Source organism: Mixophyes fleayi, chromosome 2, assembly GCF_038048845.1.
Source record: "Mixophyes fleayi isolate aMixFle1 chromosome 2, aMixFle1.hap1, whole genome shotgun sequence".
Classification (NCBI taxonomy): Eukaryota; Metazoa; Chordata; class Amphibia; order Anura; family Limnodynastidae; genus Mixophyes; species Mixophyes fleayi.
The window spans coordinates 260809997-260821775 of NC_134403.1; positions in this window are offsets into that span (position 1 = coordinate 260809997).

Genomic DNA, 11779 nt, shown 5'->3' on the forward strand with positions numbered 1-11779 from the left:
TCTTGGAGACTGCAGATCGCTCTGATATAAATGGAACCATCAATGTAATTGACTCAGAGCTTGAATCCAAAGATCCACTGCAATGCACATCAGAATATTTTCACCAAGTCTCCAAAACAAGTAGCAAACCTCCAGAAGTGCAAGGTGTACAACCAGACTTTATCACGCCACAAGTCAGCGAAAAACTGCAACATTACAAGTAACATTCCCCCTCCACACCAGGAGTTTGAGTCTGAAAACTACAACAAAAGCAGTTCCTCCTACACACGAAAGTGGTATGATACAAGCCAGCTAGAATCAGACAATCTTAGCAGGTATGACCACACACCACTTACTCACCATGTTCACATATCAACAGCATATCCTAGAGCCAACCAGGATACAATCGGCTTTGCTAAGTTTCTTGCACAACAAGAGCTAGTAACGCAAGGGATTTCAAAGTTTGATGATTGCTTTGAGAGCTTCAGAGCTTGGCAATCCTAATTCCAACATGCAATGAAAGGCTTATACCTTTCATATAGTAAAGAGATAGTCCTCTGGGAAGTGAGTCTGTGGGACATGCTAAAAGGATCAGAACAATCAATATAAACTACCCAGAGTCTCGCCTTAAAATGATCTGGGATAGACATGATGAATGTTATGGCTCACCAGAACTAATAGAAAGTGCACAATTCAAAAGATTGATGATTTCCCTAGATTACCTAACAAAGGCTATCAGAGAACTGAGTGACTTATTAATGGAGCTTCAAGTAGTCAAGTATGAAGGATTCTTACTGGGACTTGACCACCTTGACACAGCTAGAGGCATTAACTTCAAAGTGCAAAAAGCACCTATATTAGTTGAGTGAGATTCCTCTTTTAGAATGAATTACAGACCAAAATTAGGGCTCTGCGCATTTGCAAGCCAACTCCCCTCTATTATGACCTTCTACCTGTTCCCATTGGTCATGGCATTTTGGAGCACTATTTAAACCTCCCACTTTCTCCTGTCCGATGCCTGTACTTTTAGTTAATTTACTCTCTGTAAGGACCTGGCTCCCTTCGGTCTGACTCTCCTGCTGATCCTTTTAGCAGCTGCTGCTGCTCTGAGTTACCATCATCGGATCAGCTATAGTTCTACGCCTCTATTGTCTCTATTGAACTGCCGCTGTACCAGTGACTCACCTGCTGTTGCTCTGAGCTACCATCATCGGATCAGCTATAGTTTTACACCTCTATTGTCCCTATTGAACTGCCGCTGTACCAGTGACTCACCTGCTGTTGCTCTGAGTTACCATTTTCGGATCAGCTATAGTTCTACACCTCCATTTCCTTTATCGAACTGCCGCTGTACCAGTGACTAACTTGCTGTTGCTTTGAGTTACCATCTTCGGATTAGCTATAATTCTACACCTCTAGTGCCTCTACTGAACTGCTGCTGTCCCAGGTACCCTCCTGCTACTGCTCTATATTACTATCATCGGGTCAGCTATAGTTCTACTCCTCTGTTACTCCTCTGAGCTGCCATCATCCTTCCTCCGCGTCTGGCTCCGCCTACCACTCTGCTCAGCACTCATCCAGGGGACCGCGACCTGCGGGATAGGGGCAGCTAAGTCCATACCCCCTTGTGGGGCTCCCTGGCGAACACCACCTACCCGTTAGACTCCGTGCCCCCTCATGTTTATCTGTATATGGTGTAGAACATGTTCAAAGTACCACCAGAGGTGGTGACAGATACAGTAGATTATGTCAACAGGAGGTTTTGTGGGTGCATCAATTAAGTTCTATATGTCCTGATGGTCTTAATGAAGCTATGGAGCCTAATAACATCATACGAGATAAAATTATTGGGGATGTTTGTTCAGCCCATTCTTGTTTTCGTAGTCCTGAATATTCAACATAATTTTTCTAGTGGTACTAGATATAAAAAAAAAATCTTTTTTGCAACCATTTACTGTAGTAATCCACATTTAGATATTTAGTTTTACTATTATTATTATTCCTTAGATGTTTTTATTTGGCTTGTATTGTTATTTATGTTTTAGTGTCTATGCTCTTGTTTCCCTTTACATTTCATTTTTTATTATTGATTTTTTATACCCATTTTTTATTTTTTTTTCATTGTTTTTTATTTATTATTTTTATTTATTCAATATTATCTCATATATTAATTACATTTTTATATGTCACAATTTCTGATATTCTGCATTTTTTATTGTATTTACACATATTATTTATTGCAGTTATTTTTATCACATTTCTTATATTATTTTATATTTATATTTATTTGTATTATTCTTTTATTTTTTCTGTATATCTACTGACATATAAGATTATTAATCTGTATCACTTTGTTATGTAGCTATCAAGTCTCAGCCATATGAGGTAATCTCTTTATATATAGGTTACTTTGTTAACCACGGATCACCTGATGCATGTATGATTAATTAATTGGCTTCAGCTATTTAATGAGGTTTTGAACCCCGCTAGTTGAACTGTGCTATCGCTCTGATGAAGTTACCTAGTGTAATGAAATGCACTAGGGACCTCTGTTACATTCACAACTACTACCTTTGATTTATTGGATTGGATTGGATTCATTATGCAGGATTGTTAATTTACTGATGTGGAACTGCATGCGCTCATTCAACACGTTATCACAGGACATAGGCTATCATCTCCTTACAAGCCACCTACATCGCTTATTTACGGATTGCCGTTCTTTACATTTGGCCCCTCCAGAGCCGCCAGTAACACAGCCATTCCCGGCTGACAGTTGGGCCGTAGGAGTCCACTATACAGCTCGTTTCTTCCCTCAGTCATGTGAGTGTGCCTAGATCTGCTTGTCCATGGTATCACAGCTGCGGGCAGTCATTCCTGGGTGTCTCCGTTTTTCTGAGAGAACGGTTTTACAAGTGGACGGTAACATACAAGCCTGCGATATCCCATGAGCTTATGCACACCATAGCTTTTAATACCTGCAGTGTGTTTTTTCCAAGCATAAATAATCGGTCTTCTATGATTCTCCATTAACTATGATTTGTGGTCATCTTTTCATGTTCCATATCGACAGATTATTGTTTGCCTAAATATGGAATATTCCCCCTCTAACTAAAATCTGTAATCTATCTCTTTCTACTAGTATTTCTGCTATTTCTACTGGTATTTTTCCATCACTATTCAAGCATGCAGTGATTACTCCCATTTTAAAAAAACAGAATTCTGACCCGAACTCTCTCGTAAATTACCGCCCCATCTCCCAACTCCCATTCCCCTCCAAGCTTCTCGAGAGAATTGCCTACACTCGCCTCACACACTTTCTTACAGCAAATAACCTATTGGATTCTCTTCAGTCAGGCTTTCGCTCTCAACACTCCACAGAGACTGTGCTGACCAAGGTTGTCAATGATTTGATCACAGCAAAAAATAATAACCATTACACTCTTCTAATTCTCCTGGATCTCTGTGCTGCATTTGACACTGTTGACCACTCTCTCCTCATACAAACGCTACAATCCCTAGGTCTTGAAGGCCCTGTCCTATCCTGGTTCTCATCCTACCCATCTAATCGCTCTTTCAGTGTTAATTTCTCTGGATCCACCTCTGCTCCGCTTCCTTTATCAGTTGGAGTACCACAAGGCTCAGTCCTAGGTCCTCTGCTATTCTCTATCTACACCACTTCTCTTGGAAAACTAATAAGCTCCTTTGGATTTCAGTATTATCTCTATGCGGATGATACACAAATTTATCTATCCTCTCCTGATCTTTCACCATCTGTGTTGTCTCGCATTACTGACTGTCTTTCTGCCATTTCATCTTGGATGTCTTCTTGCCAACTCAAACTCAGTCTTTCAAAAACTGAATTAATAATTTTCCCACCCAAAAACAGAAGCTTCCTGCCTGACATTTCTATTTCTGTTGATAACATGACCATAAATCCCACCCCGCAAGCTCGTTGCCTAGGTGTAATCCTTGATTCACAACTGTCGTTTATTCCCCACATCAACTCTATATCTAAATCATGTTACATACACCTAAAGAACATTTCCAGAATACTCACATATCTGACACAAGACACCACAAAAACATTAATTCATGCACTCATCATCTCCCGCATCGACTATTGCAATTCCCTGCTTACTGGTCTTCCCAAAGTCAGACTTGAACCCCTACAATCTATTTTGCACGCAGCGGCTAGATTGATTTTCCTTACTAACCGTTATTCCTCTGTTGAGCCACTCTGTCAGTCTCTACATTAGCTGCCTGTATATCAACGAATCCAATATAAAATTCTTCTACTAACATACAAGGCCATCAATAAAATTGCACCGACATACATTTCCTCACTTGTCTCGAAATATCTCCCTACTCGACACCTCCGTTCTGCACAAGATCTACGTCTCTCCTCCACTCTCATCACATCCTCCCATTCTCGGTTACAGGATATTTTCAGGGCTGCAAACACTTTGTGGAATTCCCTCCCACGCACAATAAGACTTTCCTCTAGTCTTCAAACCTTCAAGCGTTCACTAAAAACCCACCTCTTCAGACAAGGTTATGATATTCCTCAACCACCATCTTAATTTCCCTAGATTACCCTATTACCATCCTCTACACTGCTAACACAAGACAACGACCCTCTGACCAACATTGCAACAAACACAACCCACTCAATACTTTTACCTTTGCGTTCTAGCTGGTCCATTGTGTAATATGATGTAGCACATGCCCTTGTGTCTCTAACTCCCATTGTCCTATAGATTGTAAGCTTGCGAGCAGGGTTGTCTTAGCTCTCTGTCTTTATGTATTACCCAGTATTGTCTTATCAATGTTTGTTCCCAATTGTAAAGCGCTACGGAATTTGCTGGCGCTATATAAATAAATGTTGATGATGATGATGAATATTCAGGTAATTTGCAGGTAAAATTTAAAACGACAATGGCTTGTAAAGGCAAGTTTACCTTTAAAAGCCATTGCCGCTTTAAATTTTCACTGCAAAGTCGCCGATTTCCGGCGACTTGCAGAAATAGGAGGTTCATACATTTACCCCATGGTGTCCATTTAAAATAGAAAATGACAGAACATATTGGTCTGTAATTCATTCTAACGTGGGAAAGCTGGTTGTTAACAACAGATCTCAACTGCATCTCCATAACTTTTTTAATGGTGTCACAAAGTTAAGTAGAAACTGTCATTTTGAAATCTTTATTGCCTTTGAAAGATAAGCGCTGGCTATGTGTATAGCTATAGACCATACCCAACAGGTGTACCCACTGGCTTTGTCTTTTTTATCAATAAAATCTTTGGTTTGTGCTTCCCCTCCCTTACCGCCTCCAACCCATTCCCCTTTCACACCTTGAAGTATTATTGAATGTAATGTCTATTTATGCACCCTTCCCTTTGTGTCTGTCGTCAATAAAAACTTTTTGCTCCTGACTTCCCCACCCTACCCCTCTCACCTACCTCCCCCTCACATTCAATGTTTTTTATTGTAATGTAATATGGTTTCAAGTTTGAATGGTTAGTGCAGTACTTGATGTATATAGTGTAGGATGTTATATTTTGTACTTTATGTCCTGTATTGTACTAACATGTATGCATGATTATGTCTTACGGTGTACTGTGTACACTTGAATGAAACGTATGACCTGTGTTTTTTGTACTTTATACAAATAAAGTTACTTTTTCAATCAAAAAAACAGGTGTACCCACTGGCTCCCTCTATCTTTGTGCAGTGTACATTGCATAGCCGTTTTATATACTTGGTAATTATAATACATTAAATGATTTCAAAGTGAAAAATCAGATTTTATGTATGTCTATGCTAATGATTTGAAACTTTCTTTTTTTTTTTTAAAAGCCCCTTGTTGCCTTTGAGAGGTTATAGCTGGCTCCCTGTATCATTGGGCAGTGTCCATTGCATAACTGTTTCATACTTTTACTGTGATCTTTTTCCAGTGGAAAGGTAAACTCTGCCTACAATACATTTTTTTTGATACTGTAACACAAGGCAGAAAGGTCCTTTTTTCCTGCCCTGCTCTCAAGGTGAGAGGACTTAGTTGATGGAGACTGCCATCTTAATGCCATGGAGATCTGTATACGTGGCCTGGAAAGCAATTCATATTAGAATCTGTTTTGTAGGAAAAACGTAGTTATAATGGAATTTTAAATGGAGTGTATGGAATATAGTTAAAATGTGTAAACATAAGGTTTTTGTAAGTGTATATGTGTAATGATACTGGTGGTGTTATCTAAAGCCCAATAGCCAAGTAGATATCTGGTGAGTAGTCAGACATTTGATGGGTCAGTACACAAGCAGGGTAGTCACAAATGCAAGGAAGTGCAGCAAGTGTCAGGAATTGAGCAGGCAGAATACTCAAGCACATGTCTGAACCATAAGTGCCTATTAAAGGCCCAAACAGAAAACAGGATCCAAGACTGTTTCTCCTTGATGCCATTCTGGCCATCTTGGATAAGGGCAAATCTAAGGGCAAGTTTACGAATGCAGAGACCTCTAGTGGTCGGAGGTGCAAATATCAATGTAATTCCTGACAATGTGTTTATGGGCGTTTGTATTAAGTGTATTTGAATGGAATTGTTGTGGTTACACTATATGTGAGCTGTTTGACTTAAGGGGAAAAGCTTGTGATAATGTGCAACTGCTTGTTTGTTAGGCTATTTGAATGAAATTGAGTTCAGATAAAATGGAGTTAGTGAAGTTTTGGTTAGTATATATGGAGTATATATGATAGCATTTGTGTTTGTTGTAGAAGCCATTTGGAATAGATGCCTTTTGTGTAATATGCCTTTCTGGCTCTCACTAAATAGATGTCTCTTGTGTAAAATAGATATTTGTGGTGGACTTACAAATATATTACTAAAGGTTTAAGAACTGACCCTGTTCATTGATAGTATTGTTCATAAAGTTATCAAATTGTTAGTATAAAGTTGTTTTAGACTGTTGGTTTGAAAGGTAGTCTGTAATGGAAACCTTTGAAATAATGCGGCTTATTGCTGGAGAAATTGAAGTAGTTAATATGGCAACAAGACGATATACAGTGTGTTTAGAACAGGCTGAGTTTATAGACAATAGAGAACATGAAGGTGATCTAGAAGCTACAATGCTTGGAAAATGGCTGCCACTTAGCAGCTTCCATGTGAATGGAATGTTGATATTTAACAATGGCTGTTGCAAAGCATAATGAGATGTATACTACACATTTTGGACTGTCTGTGATAAGTGAAATGAAATAATAGGAGAATAAATGGTAGAAGTTCATATGGGAAATTAATGGAGTTTACAGTGTGACAAGATTTGGTTGTGGAATGTATGTTTGAAAAGTGAGTTTTAAAATGGAGTTTAGCCTGTGCCCGCCCCCCTCCCCCACATGTCCCTTCTCCCCCTCCCCACTCACACACCTTAGAACAATAAGTGAAGCTCATATACCCATTGCCAGGCACTATCTGATACACTACACAATAGTTTGTGAAAACACACACAAGCAATGAATGTAATGTATTTTATGAAAATCTATGCTATACCACCTAAGTTAGAAGAGTAAACGAAATCTGTTGAGTTTGTGCAAAATACTGTTACAATTTTATACTGATTAATAATATACATAAGATTTACAATTAGAATGTTAATTAATAATACAACATGTTTTAGATGATGCTACATCTTGTGAGCAGTTTTTATTGAAGAAATCAGCATGTTATTATAAGAATATTGGTCCTGTGGATTTAAGGGTTGAATCAGAATTACCTTTGTGAGGAGTTGGTTGATGATAATAGTCATAAGCAACGTTTTTAAATAGTCATTCACACATTTGCCACTCTATTAGGGAGATTAAAACCCCATACCCTTAGGATTAACCGTTTTACATTTATTCATACATGAAAACCATCAAAAATGAGGCTTTACTGTGCCCTCTATTTCCAGATTAAGTCTGAATATTTATCTATTTATCTATCTATCTACCTATCTATCAAACTGAAATATGGTGTCCATTTAAAATTCATTATTTCAAATTAATTAATTAAAATGTTGTAATTCATTCTGTTATTTGATGTGAAGTATTCTCTCATTTATGAAAACAGCTATTCAGTCCTATATGCTTATTTGCTTAAATCATGCGAGTCATTGAGGGTTATACCTCACAATGGAATTCTGTCATTGGTGAATTTACTTGACAAACAGACCAGGTAAAAGTATTAGCCAATCGAAACATGGTGATATGCAAATGTGAAAATACACTAGAGCAGATTGGTAGTGCTAATAAAAGAACTGTGCGTCTATGTACACATTGTTTGAATCTGCTTGTAAGTTTAAAGGTTCTTGTCAATCTGTCCAATTGACTGCGGATTGATAGGGCTAGAATGTTGAAAGTCAGAAACTTTCAATGTTGAAAGTCATAAACTTTCTTTACAAAAAGCAATATACCTACAACATGCCAAATATTTTTTTTTCACGTTATCTCATAATCTATTGCCGCAATTTTATCTGGATCTGGTTTCTGTGGTCACTTATTGCTCTGCTTTTAATATTACATCTACATATATATTTTCCAAACAGATCCCAACATTCCAGACAAGAATCCAGTACCTGGTTGTGAAAGCTGCAATAACAGGTAGGTGATAGCAACACTATTTTAATACATAATATGTCATGTCTAAAGAGGCGCAGCCACACTCCAAAGAGGCGGGGAGGGGGGGCGTGAGGTGGCAGAAAGTTGCTGTACCGGAGGCCTAGATTCCTTTTGGCAGCCCTGACTGTGTGCCCCCATTCAAGGTTTATTTTAAAATAGACATGTACCTAAAAATCAAGGAGTGATGCTACTATCCTCTTTCTCAATCTGTTGGGGTCCCTCAAGGTTCTGTTTATATCCTCTCTTGGACAACTTATTCCCTCCTTAGGCTTTCAGTTTCACCTCCATGCTGATGACACTCTAAGCTGCTTTTCCTTGCCCGACCACTCTCCTTCTTGCCTCTCCCACATGTCAAACTATCTCTTCTCTTGGATGGTGAAATGCTACTACAAACTCAACAATTCTTTTACAGTTGATGTCACCTTCTCCGCTGTTCCCCGTGCATGCTGCCTAAGAGTCATCATTGACTCCGTCTTCAGCTTCTCTTTCCACATCAGTCATTGTTGCCTCCACCTTCACAACATTGCCAATGTTTGCTCCTTTCCTCTCCTTGGATGTCACCAAGACCCTTATCCATGCTCTTATGTCACTCCTTGATTACTGAAATCTCCTACTCTCTGGCTTACCTGTCACCCATCTTCCCCCCCCCTCCCCAGCAGACTGTTCTGAATGTGGTGTCATATGTAATCTACAAATACAGAAGTGGAAGTTGCTCAATCAATTTATAAAAGGAACAAACAGACAGAAAAATCCCCCAGTACACTGCTATAGCCAGCAAAAGACATGCCATTTCTACTGTAAACAAAAATGCAAAAGTCTTAGTTGCACACATTTGTAAATGTATGTTAAAGCCACCAGCCACTCCACGGTGATTTTGCTAATAGAGTGGTCCTAACTCTAAACAATGAGAGTCCCATATATGGGTCATACATATGTTTTTAAATTGAGAGCTAACCCAGAAGCCTTCAAACAGCAATCCAGCACCAGCACTCCCCCTCATCTACTGACACCAACATGCCTCTCAAACAAATAGAGAAGTGAAAGTTGCTCAATCAATTTATAGGCTGATAGCAGCTCTTGAAAGGGTGGGGTTATCCTAAAAGAAAGAAACACACAGAAAAATCCCCCAGCACACTGCTATAGCCAGCAAAAGACCTGCCATTTCTACTGTAAATAAAAATGCAAAAATAAATGTAGTGTCATATGTAATCTTCCTGTTATGAACTTGCCCTTAGAATAGACCATATCCGAGATGGACAGACCTGTTTCACGAGAGTCCATCTTGGATATCGATCTTGTGATTATGATTTCACTTGTTTGATATTTTCACTGGACCTTTCTCAGCCTTGTGATAGTGGGCTTACTTTTAGATACTTTAGTTTGGCTTATGAAATAAATCCTGTTTACCCTTAAACTACATGGCTATTGGACCTCCATCTGTGAAAGCAGTAGTCTGACACTTCCTCTCTTGCGTTTCCTCTTCTGCTGTGTCTCTCTGCAAAGCCCTCCACTGACTTCCCATTCCCTCCAGAGTACAATTAAATCTGCGTACCCTCTGCAATATTAGGCAGGATTACAAATGTTTCACCGGTATAACTGGTCGCCGTTCACCAGGGGTCCCAGATTTTGTCTCCTCTCCTCCCTACTTTTCACCCTCCTCTCTCTCTTAAATATTGTATACACTTATACACTATTGCATGCCTTACCCAAATTGTTTTTCTGCTCTTGGCTGCTAGCATACCTTTACATGCTTACATGTTTGCCTCTGCTCCATCTGAGAATGATGTAATTTTTCTTGTCTAACTTCCAAGTCTTTGCCCAGCTGTGTTTGTGCAGAATATTTGTGTATTGCATACCAAAAACTATAAAGAAAGCTATTAAGAAAACAAAACAAAACTGTGTCCCCTCACTTCTAAAGTCCTTTACAAGGCTTCCCCCTCCAATTTTTACCTTGTCAAGAAATCGTGCCCTTCTCGCCCATTGTGTTCTGCCGACTACCTTCGCCTCTCCTCTCATCATATCACCACCTCCTTCTCCTGCCTGGAAAACTTTACCTGTGCTGCTCCTCACCTTTGGAACTCCTTGACCCACATGAACAGACTTTCCCCCAACCTCCATTCTTTCATACACTCCCTTAAAAATCACTTCTTCAAGTTTGCTTTCCCCAATCCATCCTAAGTTAACTTCCTCCTAATGCTCCACCTGCGCCATCCACTCATTTACCACCACTCCCATTGTCTCCATTTGTTAACACCCTCTTTAGTATGTTAGCTATTATAAGCAGGGCCCTTTCTCCTTTCTGTCTCCTGTCCTCTGGTCTTGGTACTCATGATAGGTTTCTTTATGTTCTGCTTTGTGTCTTGTGATGCAATTGCTATTTACTCATGTCTCATACTGATGCAATTATAAATAAACACTGATCATGATGAATGTTAATTGTTTAATTAACTCAGGAACGTAGTTATCCTGGAATTACCTATTTTCAATATACGTTGTATCCTTTATTTAGTCACGTATTTCATTTCATTTGGTAGTCACCTGTATAATATAGCAATTGCTGGGTATATGTGTTGGACACACTGCTGGCTAAAAGATCTTCGGCCAATACAGGGCAAATGATGGGCACTGTTAGTATAAGATGGACTTGCATTGGCCCACCGATCACACATTTGAGTTCTTTAGTTTTTCTAACAAAATTGCTTGAATACTCTTTGAACAGAAATGTTAAAATCTGCCTTTTATAATACTTCTGTAAAGAATATTGGGGGACATTTGCAAAAGCTGATACACATGAAAAAGCTGATGTGAGCCACTGCAAAAAAATAGATGTTTACTTTAATTTGTACTTGGTAATTATGCGGGCACAACTGTAACTGTTTGAACCACTGTTTCAAATTACCTGCTGCCTGGCTAAGTCAGTGAATAAACTATCACGTCAGCCAATGGGAGATTTGAAAACAGCTACTGCTTTCTTGGCTTTTTTCAGGCTCTTTGTAGTGGTCAATGCCTTCTATGGCACAAAGCGGCTACTACAAACGTATAGTACTGCTCTCCACAGGCAGAACTAGATGGGACATGGTATCCCTTGAAACATAATTAGAAACACATAGGAGTAATTTGGTATAGTAAAACCTTACATAAACAAATGCGAT